Here is a 22,548-nt window from a genome sequence, read left to right as displayed (position 1 = left end):
GTGTTTCACAGTAGATTAAACCGTTGGCTACCTCTCCAAAGCACAATCCCACGCAAGCGACTTTGCATTTTCAAAGGAAATTTCAAAGAATTGAATAAGCTCAATCAAACGTGTTCAACAAAGCAGCAGCAGGTTCACTTCAACGTGCGCCGCTACTGTTTAGGGGCGATCCGTCATCATTTACGCTAAAGTCACGCAATGTGATCGCCGTCTTCCCGGCCGCACAAACAGATCGGCGGTCTTGAGACAGTTGGGGGCTCGATGCTCACGCGAATTCTCCCGCAGCGATACCAGCCTCGCCAATCGATGATCTTTCACACTGCACCAACCACAAAAGGATTTACCACGATCACAGATGCCACCAGAGGAACTGCAGTGAATTCCTGCAGTGGCTGTCATCAGATTTCGCCAAACCGCTTTCCTCCACCGTAGGCTCCTTCAAACATCGTCCGAGGATCGACGGACCACACCTGGTCTGAGAGAATCCACAGCTGTCCGCCACCGCACGCCACAGACCTATCGACGCCCTAGCCAGACGGGCCGCTCCCAGTCGGGCGCGACCTCAATACAAAGGAGGCGCTCATAACAGATTTCGCTTCAAGGTCCGCACCCATCATGATAAGATAAGTGATCATTCTTGTGATCAATTAAAGGCAAACAGTAAGAAGTATAAATGAATACAAATGGGATACTACGCCACACTGAGCGCCGTTCTACTTAGATGCCAGGAGAAGAGCGCCAGTTTTTCGTCCCGCATATCACCCAATCCTCACTCATGATAGCCCTCTCCAAAGGGCTCCGCTCCTTCACGAGACTCGGGAAGTGAGAGCACCTGCTCAGGTGCCATGACCAATGACAATCTTTCATGGCCTGGTGAAGAAAGTGAATTTACTGTATGTCTATGGATATCTGATACTCACAGAGTCCAGTCCATGTCACCCAAGAAGTCCCCTTTCTCCATTAGCTCGGAGAACCATGGCTCCCTGCAGCGATGAGGGTCTGGCAACCGCAGGACCTGCAACTCAACGCTCCCAGGAACTCAGTCGAGCAGGAGCTGAGCTTCGCCGACAAATTTCTTCAGCCTGTCACACAATCAAGAGGAATCACCAAAGCCACAGACGAGGCCCTCTCGTTTCACTGTATTGTGATGAGGGAGCCGCTCTCCTCCATCACACCTGTCACTACGGGTCTTCCCCACAAATTAGTTCTGAACGAAGAATCAAGTAATAAACCAGATCGTAATACTTCACATAAGTTCCACCATCATCTTACGCCGTAGTCCGCTACAGGCCTCCCACACACCATTCCTTCGCCCATTACCTAAGAAACCGTAAATCATGCCGTATCCTTCCAAAGTGACTCCACCACCAAAAGGTAAGGTAAAGGTTTGTCCTTAATCGGTCCAAGAAAGCATGACTGTGCTAAGGTTACCTGTGAACTTCCTCTTCACGATATCCCTCTCAACCAACTTATAGATCAACGCTCCATCACGATCATATCTTCCTTCCACATACAAACAGAAATCATCGCTATTGTAATTTAGTCACCTGATGTTCCCGGCCTCATTATGACGGAAACAAATAATTTTGCTTAACATCAATTTGTTAAATGATCATAAAAGAATGGAAGAGATTTAGCAGTGAGTAAAGTGGACTCCTGGAGCCTATCAAGCTCTTCACTCGTCTCGTAGGATGTGTGACCAGAGCCCACACGAGGTGCCTACTCTTCCGGTGTTCACCACGCAGAGCCCCCTCACCGGACGACCTCACTCCGCTGATGTCTGCCTGCCTTGACTCCACTCGCCCCTCCTCGCGAACTCAAGAATGATCACCGCTAGCTTGAAGGTCATTTAAAGCTCTCAACAAAAGAGTTTATATCCATGGAGCTCTCCTGCAGAAGCTCAGACGCCACCGCACGCAGCAAATTCAGGTGTCACACATGACGCACAAGCTTCAGTTGAGTTTTCAGCCTGGTTCTCAAACGCTTCTTTCTGCCATCCTTGGCCATATTCCTACCAACCCGATCACCTGCGGATAAATTGGGCCGGAGTCAAGTCTAATTCAAGCTCAATCCGGTTCAATGGTACCCGGCAAATATTTCGCTATAACGACGACATGCTTCGAGTGTGTCTCAGCGTAAGCTGTCATAAACCAAATTCCGAGATGGTAGAAAGTTTATCCATCACCTAAGATCCCTAATATCAAATTTCACTGCAACGTAAGTGTCCTAAGGCTATTTTTCGAAGCAATTTCACATGAATAAAAACCGCTCAAAAATTTCACCAGTGCTGCTCAAAATCTAACAAAATTCGAAACAAATACATGGTTATGTTCAACATCACCTACTGTCCATTTCAATGAGATCAATTTGATGTTGTAACGATTGGGAAAAGCTCCAATTTTCATCAAAGAATAAACCCAATTTATACGAAATCACAAATGAAGATTACTCTGGACGTTATGACACACTGACACTAGTGCGTTTAAAGCAAGCTTTTGAATCAAACCTACGTGAAATGGGGAAGATTTGAGAGAGAAATGAGTGGATTTGTGTTTCAATGCAATGAAATAACTGCTTTCCATTTCGCTTTACGCAGAAAGCTAAAATCGGGGAAGTTAGACGTGGAAGAAAGGGCCACAGCTTCTTCCAAGAGGACGCAGCCTACGCGCTCTTCCTTTAGTCTTCCATACGACTGAAAATTCTTTTTGTGTTCAAGTATTTCCAGGGCCCATCTTTAAAAGCGCCTCTTCTGACATGCTATTTTACTCTTTTGGTCCGCCGACGATTTTATTTCGTCTGGCCGTGATCGCCGCCAGATCGCTTTATTCCTTCCGACTTCGCTTGTCGCAACGAAAGCATTTACTTATTTACAAAAATTCGACGCGACGTTCATTATGTCTCAAGCGAGAGTAAGCTTGATATACTTTCCCTTCACGCATAAGAAGAACAATCCTAACTACGTTCTCAACAAGAGGTTTTTATCGTGATTGCCTCTCTCAAGACGCGAGATTGTAGACCCCACCATGATTCTCTCCAGCTCCTTGTCCTCGCTACTTGCCATTTTTCCTAAAGATTATCCAAACAAGCCCCTCTAGCTTCCAAATTGTGTCCTACTTCGCTTTCAATATTTCGATTCCCGCGAGTTCGACGAGGGTGTCGTTCTCCGTGGTTCCTAAACCTGTGTTTCTTGCTCAAACCCAAATTAGGGGACTTTTAATTCATAGGATCCTAACTTGGGTTCATAAGCCTTCAAATTCCCCCAAACCAGTCAGAGTTCCTATACCTAACCTCCCAAGTTACCCCTGTTGAACTTATATTTAACTCTCTTATCGATGCTTTCCTTTAAATTCACACTCCAGAAGACAATCCTTATATCTCAGTCTTACCCTTAGCTCCCATGCTCAACTCCTTAGCTCCTACGCAACTCCGAAGCATCTCGAGTAAGAAGTCTGTATGGTCTCTTCTCTTATGGCCGGCGAGCTCTCCTACGTAGTCTAATGGACGCCCTAAACGACCTCTCCCTGAGAATGATGGGATCTGTTCTAACGGCAGTCCTTGGTCTGGGACTCCTCAGCTATTCTTTACATGCCACAGATACACACACCTTCTGTCGACTGATGGTTACACTTTGACTTTCGCTCGTCAAGCCCCACCAAAGTGGGGGTTTCAGATACTCTCATTTCCTCGCACTTGTGAAACCACCTGGGTGATGATTGGCCGCGATGCTTGATGCGCTGAACGATTTTGTGACAGTCAGAAGATTATCGCTGGCTGATTGCTCAAATATTAATGTCTAATTCTTTAATTGCCATCTACGCTCCGACACTAGCTGCTGGCGCATCAGAGTACATCTGAACCGCCCAAACCGCTCTATTTCGTCATATCCAAATCCCTAGTGGAATGTTCGAACGTTCCGAATTTCTATTCCATATATTTCACAAATTTATCTTTAGCAAATAAATCCCGTGAATATTCATGATAAATATTAAGGAAATCAATTATTTCCCCTACCATAACTCAAACGCTGAAATCTTTCTTCAACAGAGGAAACCTTCCCGGGAATAGACGCATAGTGTCGCGCTCTTCCAAGAGACGCAGCGGGCCGCGCTTCCTGTGCCTTTTTCAATGTTTTTCATCTTTTCATATCTTTCCGAGATTCACTTCCAAAGAGTCTCCAAACCTTACCCTTCACGTGATTATAAAATAGGGAGTTTCGCTCATATTTCTACGCGAAAGTGTCCGCCCCTTCTCCCCTTTATCTAGACTTTGTTCTTACTTATCGGCGCTACGCGGCTTGAACTTTCACCACGGTGTTTCATCCTTCCTGCACCACCTCTCCACGATGACCGGGCTTCAATTTGACCAACTCCACATATCATGTTTTAACCCACCACTAATCGCTTCTCTACGCCGAGGCACTTTTCAGATTCGCGCCTGAAAGCATCACTAATCATATCTTTAGTCCTCTCTCGCTTCGCCAACATGTAAGTCCGAGGTGTATAATCCTTATTTATTTATTGTATTTTATTTATTGTATCATCAATGTGAAGAGATTTAGGCCGTGAAATACCATTAAAACGACTTCTAAAATCATGTTTAAAAACCCTCTTTCGGATTTGAGTTAACCACGGGAGACGCGACGCAAAGAATCATTTTCGCTCTTCGAGGAGCCAGCCTGCCAGCTTCTCTTCGTGAGGCCGCTGGCCGCCTTCCGCTTCCTTTCTTTCGCTACCTTCCGAATTCGTATTCAAAATCTTTCTTTGCTTGTTCGCCATAATTCTTCGCCTTAGTATCATAATAATTCCACATGTATTATAATCATTCATTCATATTGCCATGAATTCATCAATCACTTAAATCCTAATTGTCCAACACGCGCGGGTTAGCATGGCTTGAAGATATTTTGTTTTTGTGGTTGACTCGGTTTGACTCGTTGTTGGAGTCGGGATTTAAATTTTCGAGTCGGTTTTTGGTCCGGTGTCGGTTTTGACTCTAGTTAGTGTCATCGCGACCCCGTCGTCATGCATTAAACACTCCAGGTATTTTTGAAATGTTTTGAAATGTTTTGTTTTCGAAATCGTTTTAAGTTTTCCGACGTAAAGTTGTACACAAACTGTCGATCAAACGCTGCGATCCCAAAACATGTTGTAGTCCGATAACCATCGGGTGTTTGTTGGAGTCTCAGCAGATACTGGGTATCTACACTTTGATGTTTCCATTTTTTAGGAACAAAGGCGTTTTGTTCCCCCTCAGAGGCAACAGTCTCCGTGACTGTTGTCTGTTGATTAGAGGCAGACTCTGGATTGGTGTTTGAGGATTCTTCTGAGGCAACAGTGTCTGGGACTATTGCTGTTCTGGAAGTGTATGCAACAGTCGTAAGGACCATTGCTGAATGAGGGGTGGAATCAGAGGCAACGGTGTCATTGTTTATTCCCCCTGGATTGATGCTTGCACCAGAAGGCAACATTGTCTGTGAATGTTGCCTAACGTCATTGTTTGGTGCTTCCTCATCCTCAAACACAAAGTCTTTTCTCACGAGACCTATCTCAAATTCATCATCCTCATCATCTTCATCATCTTTACCTTCATTTTGTACCTGTCCAAGAATGCTAGATTCATCAAATATGACATGGACACTTTCCTCAATTAGCATGGTTTGTTTGTTATAAACTTTATAAGTCTTGCTATGGTCGGAATAACCAATAAAAATCGCTTCATCACTACGTGGATCGAATTTTTCCAAGTTATCTTTACCATTATTGTGAACAAAACATTTGCTCCCAAAGCATCTAAAATATGAAATATTGTTTTTCTACCACGTAAAATTTCATAGGGCGTTTTATTGATTATGCTTCTTATCATGACTCGATTATAAATATTGAAAGCGGTGTTTACCGCTTCGGCCCAAAAGTTTTTAGGCAATTTACTACACAACAACATGGTTCTAGCCATACTTTCAAGGGTCATTTTCATTCATTCGACCACTCCATTTTGTTGTGGTGTTCTAGGAGCCGAAAAATTATGGTCTACACCATTGTCATTACAATAAGCACTAAATGATGAGTTTTCGAATTCGGTTTCATGATCCGTTCTTATGGAAACAAGTTTGAAATCAAGTTTATTTTGAATCTTTTTCAACCAGATTAAAAACTCATCAAATGCCTTACTCTTGGAGCTTAAGAAAAGTGCCCAAACAAACCTAGAATAATCATCAACAATGACACACACATAACGACTACCACCTCTACTTCTAGTTCTCATTGGTCCACATAGGTCGATATGCAAAAGTTGTAATGGACGAAGAGTACTCACAATTCTTTTAGGTTTAAAGGAACTTTTAACATGTTTGCATTTAGCATATTCATCACATACTTTATCAAAGTCAAATTTCATGTTGGTAAAACCTTCTACCAAGTCAAGTCTTCTAAGAGTATTAAGAGTTTTAGCACTAACATGTCCAAACCTTTTGTGCCACAACCAAGGGTCATTTTTTATTATACTCATGCATGACATGGTATGACCGGATAACGTGTCTAAGTCGGTTAAGTAAACATCTTTGACACGTCTCCCTTCGAGAATAATTTCATGAGTTGGGGCATCAATTATTCGATACAAATTAGCACTAAATTTCGCAATATTACCTTTATCACAAAGTTGAGAAATGCTAAGGAGATTATGTTTCAAACCTTTGACAAGCCGCACATTGTCGACACAAAGTAAAGATGACTTACCGACCTTTCCCATGCCTATTATTTCACTTTTCTTGTCGTCGCCAAAAGTTACATTACCACCATCATAGGCTTCTAGTGAGAGGAATTGGATTCTATCTCCCGTCATGTGACGAGAACATCCACTATCCAAGTACCAATTGCGGTTGCCTCTCACCAAGCCCAACACAAGATTAGACTTTGAGTTTAGGAACCCAAATAAATTTGGGTCCCTTTTTATCCTTTACATTTCGCAACAAATCTTTTCGAATCCAAACTTGTTTTATAACCTTAATGTTTTTGTTAATAATGTCATTATGTCTTTTCTTGCAAGCATTAAAGATATGACCGGTTTTACCAAAATAGTTGCAAATGATGTACTCGGGAAGACCAACATATTTTCTTCTACTAAAGTCGGTTTGAGTTGGATCCGGTTTTCTAAGGCAACAGTCGGACTAACTATTCCATTTGAAACCGAGACCGGCAGTTTTATCGCATCTCTTGGACTCATTAGTGAGGAAATTTAAGACATTTTGACTTCCTTCCCAATTTTTAGACACATTCTTAGCCTCAACAAGTTCCCTTTTTAGTTCCTCGACTTTAAAGGTGAGATACTTGTTCCTTTCTTTAGAGTTTTCTAACTCCTTCTTCATTAAGACATACAAAGATTTTAATTCCATGAAAGTTTCAGATTTTTGTTGAACATTAAGTTTAAGACTCGAGATGCATCTATCTAAATGAACAATTTTGGTCTTAGACAAGCTACATTCGGGGGATTTATTTTGAAGTTTGACAACATTTTCATAAAGCATTCAAATATCCCTTTTATAGGCATCTAAGTTGATTTTAAGACACTCATTCTCTTTAGATAAATTAGTGACTAGTTCATTTGACACTACCTTGACACTTTCAGAGGCAACAGTCTGAGACACTGTTGTTTTAAGTTCTTCTATCTCATCAACTAAGTCATCAATTACACCTTTAGAGATGGATTGTTCATTTAGTAGTTCATCACTTTCCTTGGTTATCATGGACATTTGTAAAATAAGAGTAGTATTGACATTCTCAAGATCCGAAACATCATTGGGGTTCGACCTAAGACACTCTAGTTCATTTGACAACTCTTTGTTCAATTTGTTTACTCTTTTCACCTCATTGTATGCCTCAGAGGTAACAGTCACACTGTTTGTTGCCTTAAGTTCATTTTTAAGGTGAAAGTTTTCTTGAGCAATTTCCTCTATTTCATCTTGCATGAGTTCCAATTTTTCAGTTTGAGAACGACACTTATCAAAGAGTTTATCAAGAAGCTTACATACTTTTTCTTTGAAGTAAGTCCTACCCTTGGCTTTTAGAAGTTTTACCTCGTTGTCGGGATCGGAGTCGGAATCATCGGGAAAAGCCATAAGGCATCTAAGGTGTTCGGTTTTGGAGGATTTGGAGACTTTGTCCTTGAGATGATTTGTAAGACACATTTTTGCCTCTAGTTCCTCCTCGATGATTTCATCATCCTCGGAGTCGGATATTCCCCAAATGGCGGACATAACCCGGTTCTTGTAGTCCTTTTTAGCCTTATCTTGCTTATCTTTAGACTTAATCTCATCCCACTTAGGACATTCTTTAATTTGATGTGATTTGTCACCACACTTAAATCATCCAATAGTAGTAGAGGGTCTTTTCTTTGGAAACCGTTTTTTTCGTGTAATTGTGGTTGAACCTCTTATGTCCATAGCCATTCACCATTCCAACTAAGTTCCTAGAGAACAAAGAAAACTCATCTTCCTCTTCATCCTTATCATCAATTGAACGGGATGTTGGAGCAAGACTCTTTTCCTTTGAAGATTTACTAGAATGCTTATCGAGATTAAACTCGTGAACCATTAGTGATCCCATTAGTTCATGAAGAGATAGAATGGATAAATCTTTGGCCTCCTCTATGGCGGTTACCCTAGGTTGCCATTTAGTGGTAAGACTACAAAGAATTTTTCGAATGATGTTCTCGGACTCGAAATTTCTCCGTATACTTTTTAGTTTATTGATAATACATGAAAAGCGAGATGAAAAGCTATTTATTGACTCGTCCTTTGCCATGTGAAACATCTCATATTGTTACATGAGAAGATCAATACGGTACTTTCTAACTTGAGACGTCCCTTCATAGGCAAGAAAAAGGGAATCCCAAATTAGCTTGGCCATAGGACAACCGGATATCCGACTTACTTCGGCGTCTCCTACACACCGTTGAAGAATCGACATTGCTTTCGAGTTCTTTTCGGCCAATTTAAAATCATTTTCATTGTAATCTTTTTCGGCCTTGATTTTAGTAGAACCCGTAATAATGTCGGTTTCTTCAATAATAAGAGGTCCATCCTCAATGATTTTCCAACATTGTTAATCGATACTTTTGATATGGTACCCCATTTTGAGCTTCTACCACCCAAAATTTTCACCGGTAAAGACCGGGATCTTGGAGTGTTTTAAGGAATCAATATCGCAAGAATCAAACTCTAAGGCGGTTAGCCTTGATCAAGAGCACGAGGCTCTGATACCAATTGAAGAATTTAGGATTCTAAGTACCTAATAGGAGGAGGGGGTGAATTAGGTACTATTTTTAAAATTTCAACTTAGTCTTTATTGAATTAAAGCAAGTTGATTGATAATATGAAAAACAAAAGGATACATCAAGTAAATTGATTCATTAAGAGTGTATCACGTTGTTAAGAAGATTGTTTTAAGGCAACAGTTGATCTGACTGTTGCTTGTTTGTCTTAGCACATGAGATAAGACTACTGACCAAAAGCAATAGTATCAGCCTATCAGGAACTATTGTTAAATAAAAACGTGAGTGAACTATGAGTAATATAAATGCAGCGGAAATTAAGATAACGAAAGATTAACACGATGCTTTTGAATTGGTTCGGCCAACACTCTAAGGGCCTACGTCCAATCTTCTTTTATTAATAAGTTAAGTGATCTACTCCAACTACTTAAACACTTATAGTAAAAGGACCAACAACCTACTCCGGTTGCGACACAAGTTCCAAGACTACTCCGTTTAGAAACTCAAGACTCTAACTTTAATGTTTACAAAGATCAAGTTTCCTCAAACTGATTCTATGGAAGAATTGATAAGGACAACTTATTGATCAAACAATTCTAGGTAAGAGAATGCAATACTTAAGGCAAAGGTAGTGAGGATTATTGCCACTGGAAGACTTAGAAATATTTTGCAAAGGAAGTAAAAAGATTTAAGTTCTTAAAAACAATTTTGAAAAACACTTTGAAAATCTCAGGAAAGTCTTGATAAGTGAAGGAGAAGAGTGCCCCTTTTATAGGGAAGCAAACTAGGGTTTAGAGGTCAAGACATAAGATAGAAGACAAATAAATTTGACTTAGCCAAGTTTGCATAAAAGGGGTGTATTCTTTCAAAGGTTGAAGAGGAAAAGGAGCTTTGTTACTATCTTTAAAAAGCCTTAGAGAAACGGTCAAGACAAGGTCGACAACCAAGTGAATACATTTTTTTAGAAACAATTTTGGAAAGAAACAAGCTCCTCTTTCCAAAAGCCAAGATGAAATGTATTGCCATTTTGAGTTAAAATCTTTTGAAAGATGCCAATGGAATATCCTTTTCCTAAACAACAACCTTTCACAAAACTCAAATATCAGAAATGAGTATTTCAAAAATAGAGATTTGTATTAGAGTATTTTTTTTTTTGAAATCGAAAACTTCTTCCAAGTGACACGAGTTAATGCAACAGTCTTGCTGACTGTTGCCTTAGTAAGCAAACCGTTGTTGAACAACAGTATTCCTTACTGTTGCCTTAGTACTACACTCTTTTACCCTTACATAAGTGACTCTTATTACAACACATTTCTTGGGTAGCTTGTTCAACACGTTTCGACCATAAGCATTTGATAATCTTTTGATTTGGAGGTTGGACTTAATCCTGAAATGAAACATCTTAAAGCAAGGTTAAAGTAGGCATGTCATCATCAACAAAAGTGTTCTAACAGCAGTTAATTAAAACTCTACAATTATAATATATATATATATATATATATATATATATATATATATATATATATATATATATATATATATATATATATATATATATATATATATATATATATATATATATATATATATATATATATATATACATATATATATATATACATATATATATATATATATATATATATATATATAAGCGTTCTCATGAGTCCATCATATCTAATAAGGCCCTGTTCTTTTGGACTTAAATTCACTTAATTTAAGTTCACTTCAGATCCTATAAGTTCGATTCGTTCAGATTCGAGATCCTATAAGTTCGATTCGATTCGATTCGAGATCCTATAAGTTGGGATTGATTCGAGATCTTATAAGTTCGATTCGAGATCCTATTAGTTCGATTGAGTTGAGTTCAGATCTTATAAGTTCAGTTCAGATCCTATACCTCACTTAATTTAAGTTCACTTCAGATCCTATAAGTTCAGTTCAGTTCAGTTCAGATCCTATAAGTTCAGTTCAGATCCTATAAGTTCAGTTCAGTTCAGATTCTATAAGTTCAGTTCTGTTCAGATCCTATAAGTTCAATTCAGTTCAGTTCAGATCCTATAAGTTCAGTTCAATTCAGATCAGATTAGTTTCAGTCCAAAAGAACAGAGCCTAAGTCTCTAAGTCTTTATATGAGCCTTTGGATAGAGTGGGTAAAGGGATGAGATTCAATGAAAATGAAGGGCTAGAAACTAATCTGACTAAACAAGATGCTTATTTTTCTAATTTCCTCCTCAACTCAATTACTCCCCCCTCACTAATCATTCATATCCTCTCATTATCACAACCATTTTCCTTCCCTCTATCTCACTTCTCTCATTTAATAAACCAAAAACCAAACCAAAAAAAAAACCAACTAACAACGACACCAACGACCGACCTCTCGATCACCACCGTCACCAACTAACAACTACACCCACCACTCACGCCACCGCCAGCACGAAAACCACCAGCCACCACTCACCCCACCGTCACACCTCCTCTTTCACCCCACCAAACCAACACATCTCCTTCTTCTCCTCGGCGACACCTCCTTCTTCTCCTCCTTCCAGACATGCCGCTCCAACCAATATGGCAACCACAACGACAACAATCACCTGGCCTTCTCTACCTCGGCGACACCTCCTTCTTCTCCTCCTTTCAATTTTTTTTTGGAATCGATTTTAATTGAATTCGCTGTGATGATGGGATTATGTTGTACTAGTATTTTTTTGAAGAATAAGGTGTTTGTTTATGTAGTGCACTTGGAGCTTGATAAATGATTTTTTTAGTTTTGTCTACTACATTAGATGAGCTCTATTTTATGCTTGCGTTGCGAGTAATCATTCACTTACAATATCAGTTTTATTGTTAATTGGTTTTTATTTTTAATTATCAAGTGATGATCCAGCGGAATAACAGTAAGTAAGTTGATGCAGGTGAAAGCTCCATCAATCAAAAGAGAGATCTTCCTGAGCACTCGATGAATCGGTTTTATGTCATAATTTTTTTTGTCCTCGTCCAGATCTGCCAAAAAGGCCGGATCTCTGCGTGGTTGTTGTGGCTCCCTTTTTTTTTCAGATTTATTTTATTGGTTTTTGTTGTTTCGATTTCTATTTTTGCTTTACTTTTTTTTACGGTTTCGATTTCGATTTCTATCAGCGTTCACCAAGGCCGGTTCTTGTTGCTTTACTTTTTTTTACAGATTTACTTTACTTTTTGTTGATTTTGTTGAGAAATTACGGTTTTTTTATTTTTCAGATTTATTTTATTGGTTAAATTTTTTAATCTCGTATTGTTTAAATATGTCTTGTTATACTATTTACGACTAAAGTTATACCCTTAAAACATTAAAGTTATACTATTTACGACTAAAGTTATACCCCTAAAACTTTAAAGTTATACTCCCTCCACTTTTTTATATATGACGTTTTACATTTACGAGATAAGCCTTTGACTTTAATATTTACAAAAATATATTTGTTCAAAAAATATAAAAATGGTACCATTAAATTCCTTACGAAAAACTCTTTCATATGAGTATACATATCATAATATTTAGTCTTATATTTTAAGAGATATTGAAGAGAGAATGGAGTGTCTCAAAATGTGAGAAAGTCATATATAAAAAAATAGAGGCAGTACTATTTACGCCTAAAGTTAGGCTCCGTTTGGCAAGGCATTTCAGGTACCTGATTTGGTCAAAGTAGCTTATTTGACCAAAATTCCAGGTGCCTTATTTTTTTTGTAAGCGTTTGGCAAGTAGCTTATTTAACCAAATAAGTTACCTGAAATGAAATGCTACCTAGAGTAGTATTTGAGATTTCAGGTACCTGATTTGGTTTAATTTTCCGTTTTTACCTTTTAAATCTATAATGTTAAATAATTATCATATCTTTTTACGTCATTTCATCAAAATCAGTTACCTTTTCAGTTAGTTTGCCAAACATCTTTTTATATAATCAGTTACCTTATCAGTTTCTAATTTTCAGCTACCTTATCAGTTACCTTTTCAGGTTTCAGGTACATTTTCAGTTTTCAGCTACCTTTTCAGTTAGTTTTACCAAACAGAGCCTTATACCCTTAAAACTTTAAAGTTATACAATTTATACTATTTTGTTGTGTGTTGTTATTTACTTATTATGTTGTTATTTACTTATTTTTTATTGTCCATTTTTTTTATTTTTCAGATTTACTTTGGTTTATTTTTGATTTTTTGTATGGACTTTTGATATTTAGATAATGGCTTTTTTTTTTCAGATCTATTATTGTTGGTTTAAAGTTAGTATTGGTGGTTTTTAGGATTTCGGATATATATTGGACTAAAGTTATACGATTTTGGACTAAAGTTATACAAAAATGGACTAAAGTTATACAAATAAAGACTAAAGTTATACAAAAATTGACTAAAGTTATACAAAAATGAGATTGAAGTTATACAAAAATGGACTAAAGTTATACAAAAATGAGATTGAAGTTATACAAATATGCACTAAAGTTATACAAAAATGGACTAAAGTTATACAAAAATTGACTAAAGTTATACGAAATTAGACTAAAGTTATACAAAAATTGACTAAAGTTATACAAAAATAGACTAAAGTTATACAAATATGGACTAAAGTTATACAAAAATTGGACTAAAGTTATACAAAAAATTGATTAAAGTTATACAAAAATTACACACATTCCTACTGGAGTTATACATTCATTGAGTAGAAGTTACTCATATCGTTACTAGAGTTATACATTTACTGAGTATAAGTTATACATTTACTGAGTGCAGTTATACGTTTAGTCCATATTTGTATAATTTTAGTCCATTTTTGTATAACTTTAGTCCATTTTTGTAAAACTTTAGTCCATTTTTGTATAACTTTAGTCCATTTTTGTATAACTTTAGTCCATTTTTGTATAACTGTAGTCCATTTTTGTATAACTTTAGTCCATTCTTTGTATAACTTTAGTCCACCAAACTACCACCACAAAACGAGATAATAAAGTTATTTTTTCAAAAGATTAAAATTAACTTATTATATGAGATTTATTTTACCCAAAATCTTAAGAAAAAAAATGTAAAAAAAAAAGCGAGAATTGAGAAAATAGATAAAAAGATAAGAATAAACAAAATAATGGACAACAAAAAAAACAAATGAAAAAAACACAACAAAAAAAACGAATGAAAAAAATAACTCAAAACATAAAAAATAACATCAAAACGAAAAAAAAAACAACGCTACGGCAGCGGTGGGGTTGGCGGCGGGGGTGGTTGTGAGACGGTGGGTCGTGGCGGTGGGTGGTGTCGGGTGGGGTGGTGGTGTAGAGGAAGAAAACTTTTTTATTTGTTTGGATTTTTGATTTTTTGGGTTTTTGATTTTTGTGGGTTTTTTTTATTTATTTGGATTTTTGGGTTTTTTTTTATTTATTTGGGTTTTTTTTTTTTGAGAGAGTTTGAGAGAATAGAGAAATGAAATGTGTAAGATGAGAGAGATATGGATGAGTGGAAAACAAATATATAGTAAATTAGTGATTAATTAGAGTGGATTAGTGAAGAAGGAGAGCGATGGTGAGATTAGCTATTAAACACACTTTTTTAGGGTTGATCTTGGCCATCCATTTTCACCATCCAATGGCCCTTAATAGAACTTATGGACTCAATACATATACATAACCTTAGTTGATCTCTCTCTCTCTCTCTCTCTCTCTCTCTCTATATATATATATATATATATATATATATATATATATATATATATATATATATATATATATATATATATATCAATTAATAATTAAGTTAACTATTTCATTCTAAACTCATACTTTCATTGGCTATAAGTATTAATCTCATATCAACCTAATTAATAAACTATCAAAACATTCTTAAACTAATCAAACCCACTAATTTTAATGAATACCCGTTAAAAAAGTGTTGATAAAACAGAAAAATTACATGTGATATGCACAAATTATGATCCATTATTGTCGAATTATTAACGAATTGGTTAGAGGTTTTGAGAGGGAGAGAAAAGCGAGAGTTTTTTTAATTATCTTTTAAGATGAAGGGCACTTATAGAATATCATGGGAAAATGCGCGAGATTGAGTAATTGATGCGCAGAATTTAACAATTGCGAAAAAGTATCGCCCCATGCTACCGAATATTTGTTCCGACTCCAGTTGACGCCGATGTGTTAGGCTTTAAAAATCAATAATACGTTTCTTGCGTTTAAACAACTACGTGTATATATGTACACTAAATTTTAAGCAAATTACTAAAAATAAGAAAGATTCTCTCTTATGAGAGAGTTCATAGAGTTAGGCTCTATTCTTTTCGACTGAAAACAACCGAACCGAATTAAAATAAGAGTTAATTTGTAATAGGTGAGATGAACTGAACTAAATAGAGCTAGACTAGACGAAATAAGCAGAAATTAAAACCAAAAAGAATGGGGCCTTAATATGGAGTATATGATAGAAAGTTTGTATAATGATAAAATAGTTATAGTGATTTAACCATTGGTATGACATAGTTGAGTTTCTTAATGAATTTCCTCACACAAGTGTTTTCTTCCTTTTTTAAATTAAAAGATTCGATCTCAAACATTATTAGATATTAGATACTTAAATTTTATAGAACTGCCTGGTCTTAAAAGATTAAAAGGGCTTTAGACTATACCTTTTTGAAAATCAATTCATTTTAGTCCCGTGATAAATATTTCGAAATCATTGTTTAGATATTACCCAGGCAACGCTCGGCCAGGAAATATAGTTTATACAAATAAGAAGCATAAAGACCTAGTCTAAGGTTGGTAATTAGTTACCTAAATACAAGATATTTGATTCCTAAAATATTTGATTCCTAATTATTCTCAACACTTTTTTAGTCTTCATCGAGGGGTGGAGCTAGGGGCTAGCGGAGTAGCACGGGCACTTGCCTTCCTAGTTGTTAGGATTTCGAAGTTTTTAGTTAAATTTTACGATTTTTTTTTAGTGTACCTTATAGCCAGGTCAATCTCCGAACTAGAAAAAAACAGATTTTGAAAAACGGCAACCCCGAATCGAAGTCAAAATACCCGGTTCTGGACTTCTGGTGTTGTGGGGAAGGGAAAGGAAGGGGAAGGGAAATGGAGTGTGAGTGTTTGGATATAATTTTCCTCCAAATCTTGCTTATTATGGAGAAATTTTGATTAGGCTTGGAGGAGGGAAATTATATCCCTCTAAATCTCTCCACTTCCATTACTCTCCGCCCTTATTTGCTATCCAAACAAGAGAATTTAAATCCCTTACTCTCCTTCCCTTTCTTTTCACTCCAAATCCCTCAATCCAAACACCCTAAAAGAGTGTTTGGATAGGAAAGAAAATGAGGGAAAGGAAGAGGAGGGAGAATGGAGGACATGATTTTCCCTTCAAATCTTACCTAATGTTGGTGGAGAAATAATTTGTCTTGTAAGAAAGAAATAGAGGGATCCATTTTCCCTCCCTTTTGAATCCCTCTACCTTCATTTTGCTAATCAAATAATAGAATCTCATCCTTCCAATTACCTCCCGTCCCTTTCCCTCAATCCAAAACACCCTAAGACTTCGGTTTGCATGGAAGTAAGACTGAAAAAATGATAATGCTTTACTACGGAGTACTTCATTTTTCTGACCCCCTTGACATTCTCAGATCCTTGTAATGCTGATTATAGTAAGTTGTCTTTGAGATGTTACTTTCATGGTTTTCACTTTTGACTGCATTATTCATTGCTCTAATTTTGTTCGGTTGAGCTAATGAAGCCTGGTACAGCTGTAATCTTCCAATTGCGAAGATTGATATGTTCAAAAAGACAATGAGAGTATGAGACCAGCAGTTGGCACATGGGATCGTATCGAGGTAACCAACTAACCAAGCCTGCTAGTTTAACTGTGAATGAGGAAACCCATGTCTCCTTGGTTAACTATGAGCTCTTTTTTTTTTTTTTGGTACGCACTATGAGCTCGTTAATGTCATCGAGAAAGGACAATAATTTTTCAGCAGGGCATAATTGACAGCGCGGAGAAAGTATATTGGCTAATCTAACTATCTGGTAATGTTTGAAGTATTAGCAATTGTGAAGGGCTGTTTTTTGCTTGAATTTTGGGAAATTGGCAATTCGTTTATTCATGTTTCCGGAACTGACAGTAAAAGTCCTATACCCCGAATATGTGATTTTTATTTCAGATACTCCTATTGATGCTTGGGGATGTTACTAGTGAAGTAGTGAACATGAATTGTACTCTCTTGTCCTAATTATTTGTTTGTATTTGAATCTTTGATTAAAATAATCCTTACAAAGAATAAAAAAGTTAAATAAATGATTGGGACGGAGAGAGGTAATAACTTGAGTGTTAATGACTATGATGTTCTTAAACTATCTAATATCAGATGGTATTGGTTTTCTTGAGCTGTTTTGTGCTCTCCATTTCGAGTTTGGTGCATGTCACTCGTGTCTGAAAACCTGTTATATTAATAATGAAAATCCATCAACAGCAAAACTGACCCTCTCCCTTGTTGTGGGCTCCTAATTACTTCCTCCATTCAACTCCACTCTATCACTTTGCTTTTTCACGTTTGCCAACGCGTATTTTACGCGGTAAATATCGTTAGCTACGTATTTGCAAAAATTATAAAAGTTAGATATTACCCGTAAAAAGACGAATCAAATAAGATCCCACAAAATGGGGGGTTGAAGCCGAGCCAGGGCCTCCAAAATTTGGGCCCAAAAAAGAAATTTTCTCGGCCAGTTAAAAAGAAAAAAAAAAAAAAAAAAAAAAGGAAACTTAAATCTTCTCCAAATCTCCGTATAACTGACATCATAATAGCGTTGAAGTTATCAATTAGCAATCAATCAGGCGTAAACTTCTCCTTTCCAAGATTCCCATAATCACATTAATCTCATATACCCAAAATAATTAAACATTCTGATTATATCTCTCTCAAATAGTCAAATTCACAATAATCACTTGTATTCTCCAAACTTTTCATTCAATCGGATTACCCATCTAACAAAAGTTCTTGCAATAATTTTTTTTTGAAACAAATTCATCAATTTCTAGTAAAAGAGTATAGAAGGAGAAATCCCAGGTAAAAATTTCATTTTATTTTATGAGTTTTTAGTTTTAATTTTTTTCTTTAACAATTATATTATAATTTCTGTCATCTTAATCATCTAAAGGCCATACTTTGTAATTGAGTATTGAATACATGTTTGGCGTTTGTGAAATGTGACAATCGACCAAGTGAACCATGTCAATTGTCAAGTTGTTAATTTGTTATAGTTACACATAATTAAATTTCATTTAATTATTCTAAATTATGTATTTAGTATTTTGTTCAGGTTTGGTTGATCAAATTTGTTGAAAAAGGTTGATTATGGAAGTTTGATTGAAATATTTGCCTCAAAGAAAAGCTTGGAGGAGGGTACTTTTCAAGTAAAAATGAGCAGTATAACAGACGAGAGATACAATTGAAATTGATGTTTTTTTTGAATAAATGGATGATGTTATCAAATTTTACTTCTATGCCTTTGTTTTTTTAGCAAATGAATAATCGACACTATGTTTATTGGCTATATAAAATTTCAAAAAAAAAAAAAAAAAATTGAGGCCTCATTTTATTGCGGAGCACCGGGCCACTCTTATTGTTAAGACGCCCCTGCACAAGAATATATTTTCACTTATGTATTGAGAGAAAATCGAAATTGAAGGTGCACTTATGAATAGTGTAGAAAATGGAAATATGTAGAGTGGAGTTGAATGGAGGAAGTAATTAAATTTGAACGACTTGTTCGCTGAAGAGACAGTCGTTACCGGCCATAACTCCGATGGATAGGGTAAAGGAGGAAGGTATATGAAAAGTGGCATGGTGGAGGCACAGTTGAACTTGAAAAACTATCAACAAAACTCAGGGAATGACGATGCTTATTAACTTATTGTTGATGCATATTTTTGTTAACTCAGTTGTAAAGATATTTGGATGTGGCTATGTTACACAGACTTGGCTGCAAGAGTCGAAATGACGGATACAGTTTATTTCCGTGAAATTTTCAATATTATGATCTAAAATGAAGTGTCTTAGGGTCGTGTCATGTCCTGTCGGAAATTTGAAGTGTCCAGACACGGGAGACGCAACAAAAGTGAAGTGTTGGAGTCACTGAATTAATTAATAGGATTAAAATCTATAATGTCTTTCTTGTTGAGCCTTAGTATATGATTAATTAACAGGTTTGCTACTAATATGTGCCCTACATTAAGTCACAGGATGGCCTTGAATTAGTGGTGTGTGTTCCATATAGCAACTTAGGTCCTGTTCTTTTTTATTTTTTAGAATCGAATCAATTGAATCAATTTAATGGAGTGAATGAATCGAATCGAATGGATGAATGAATCGAATGGAGCCGAATGAATGAATCGAATCGAATGGAGTGATGAGCCGAATCGAATCGAATCAAATGAATGAATGGAGCTGAGTGAATTTGAATCGAATGAATAGAGCCGAGTGAATGAACTAAATGGAGCTGAATTGAACTGAAGTAATATTAATATTAATATTAATATTAATACTAATACTAATACTAATTATTATTATTATTATTATTACTATTTTTTTTTTATAAAAATGCAGACTATTATTATCATCATCATCATCATCATCATCATCATCATCATCATCATCATCATCATCATCATCATCATCATCATCATCATCATCATCATCATCATTATATTACTACTACTACTACTACTACTACTACTACTACTACTACTACAGCGACTACTACTACTACTATAAGAAGAAGAAGAACATTACTAAATTAAGATTAATACTAGTAATTATACTAATTTGAGTGATTAACTATGTAGCCACCATGAACCACAGTACACCATCAATTTTATTAGGTGAAATAATAGATCACCGATTTGCTAGAATGTTGTTCAAGTCTAGCCATATATCATCCTGATTTGAGTGATTAGGTAGCCACCACGAAGCAACAACAATCCTAACTTTATTAATTAGATAAATAAAAATCGACAGGCGGCCCTAATTTCATCTTTAACCAAGAAATAAAATTTGATTGATTAATTAAAACTCAACAAATAATATTAATAATTGATAAACAAGTAAATTAATTTATTATTTGATAAATTAGAATCTTTCTTATAAGTTTTAAATCATTTGAGCAATTAAATTAACTTTTAGGGAAAAATATTGATTCAAGAGTCCATTTGGTTCAGTTTTAGGTGAAAAGGGTACAAACTAGAACGTTTATGAAAAAGTCTATGTGAAAGATTAAAGTTCGTATATGAAAAAATAATTAGGTATTAATAATAGTAATATTAAATTTAACAATGTTAATAAGAATATTACTAATAATTAATATTCATATTAATAATAATATTAGTAATATTATTAATTTTATTAATATGAATATTATTTATTTTAATAACTATAATATTCAAAATAATAACAATAATGAGGATCATTAATTAATAATAAATTAATGATGATAATGATGATGATAATAATAATAATAATAATAATAATAATAATAATAATAATAATAATAATAATAATAATAATAATAATAATAATAATAATAATGCCACTCTTCCTCTGGGGTTACCCCTTACTCCGATGTCGGCGGAAGATCTCTGATGGCCACTATACTGCTGTTGTCCGGGTGCTTTCTTCCTCTGGGGTTGCCCCCTACTCCGATGCCACTCTTGTGGCCCTGCGTGAGAAGCATCCTGTCGCCCCGCCTCCTTCATTGCCTCCTTTGTCTGGGGATCATCATCCTCTGGTTGCCTCTTCGGCGGTGGTCTTGGATATGATTCGGAGTTTCCCACGTGGTACTTCTTGTGGGAGGGATAGTTTTCGTGCCCAGCACCTTATGGACTGTTTGAGTGGCGCTGCTGTGGCTATCTCTGACGATTTGATCACTTCTATTACTAGGGTGGTTAATCTTTTTCTTGAGGGCCGGTGTCCTCTACCTCTGGGTGAGTACATTGTCAGCGCCCCTCTCACGCCACTCGTTAAACCGGGTGGTAGGGTTCGTCATATTGTTGTTGGTACGGTTTGGAGACGGCTTGTCTCTAAGGTTGGTGCTTTTATGGTTGGTCCGTCTTTATCTTCTTATTTTGATGGGCTTCAGTTCGGGGTGGGGGTGTCCGGTGGAGGAGAGGCTATCCTGCATGCCTTGAACCGGCTCATTGAGGCTCGGGGGACTCAGGTGGGGCTTTCTATGTTCTTTGGTTGATTTCCAGAATGCGTTCAACCTTGTTGATCGTTCGACCATGCTTCAGGAGGTCCGCCGTCGTTGCCCGGCTCTCTCCCGTTGGGTGGAGTTTTGTTATTCCAGCCCGGCCCGCCTTTTTTATAGGGAGCACTGCTTGTGGTCTCACTACAGGAAAAACGCGAAAAACTGACGGAAAAATAAAGCCCACACTGACGGCCTTTCCGTCCGTATTTCAATTTACTGACGGAAATTCCGTCAGAATCGTGGTCACTTATTTTCACAAAAATATCAGACGTGGAATTTCCGTCGATCTTCCAAAAATCGACGGAATCGTGACGGAAAATCCGTCTTTATTTATAGGTCAATAGTGACGGAATTTCCGTCAAGTGTTTCAGACATCGACGGAATTTCCGTCGATTTGTGTCTCACACGTGGCATTCCACGTAAGTTTCAAATCAAATTAACAGAGGGTAGTGACGGAATTTCCGTCGTTTTTTAATTTTACCGACGGAAATTCCGTCGTTTTCTCACTTTCTCGACGGAAATTCCGTCGATCACATGGACACGTGGCACTTTCCTCTTGAATGGAAAACCGGAGAGGGAAAGTCGTGACGGAAATTCCGTCGGTATTTTGAAAGTGCGACGGAATTTCCGTCGATATATTAAATAACAAAGTTCGGCCTGGAAAAAGCTGACTGCCTTTGCCCACGATGCGTTTTTGCATCGTTTCAAATACTGACCTTCTTTGCCACCACGATGCCTATTTGCATCGTTTCCAATATAAACAAAACCTGCAAAACACATCCAATCGTCGACCGCCAAGCGGGAATCCATTTTCACGTCGACCGCTAATGCGGGAATCAATAGACAACAAAAGAGAAGGGGACGCAAATTGTTTTACATAAAAACATAGTCAAATTTGTACATTGTCTTACAAATTAAACAGAGAATTGTTTTACCATGTCTTTCATACTTACTAGACGACAATACTAACTAAACTAAAGTTCTAACCTAAAGGCTCTAACCTAAAGGCTCTAACTTAAAGGCTCT

Source organism: Silene latifolia, chromosome Y (genome assembly GCF_048544455.1).
Source record: "Silene latifolia isolate original U9 population chromosome Y, ASM4854445v1, whole genome shotgun sequence".
NCBI lineage: Eukaryota > Viridiplantae > Streptophyta > Magnoliopsida > Caryophyllales > Caryophyllaceae > Silene > Silene latifolia.
This window is presented reverse-complemented; position numbering follows the sequence as displayed.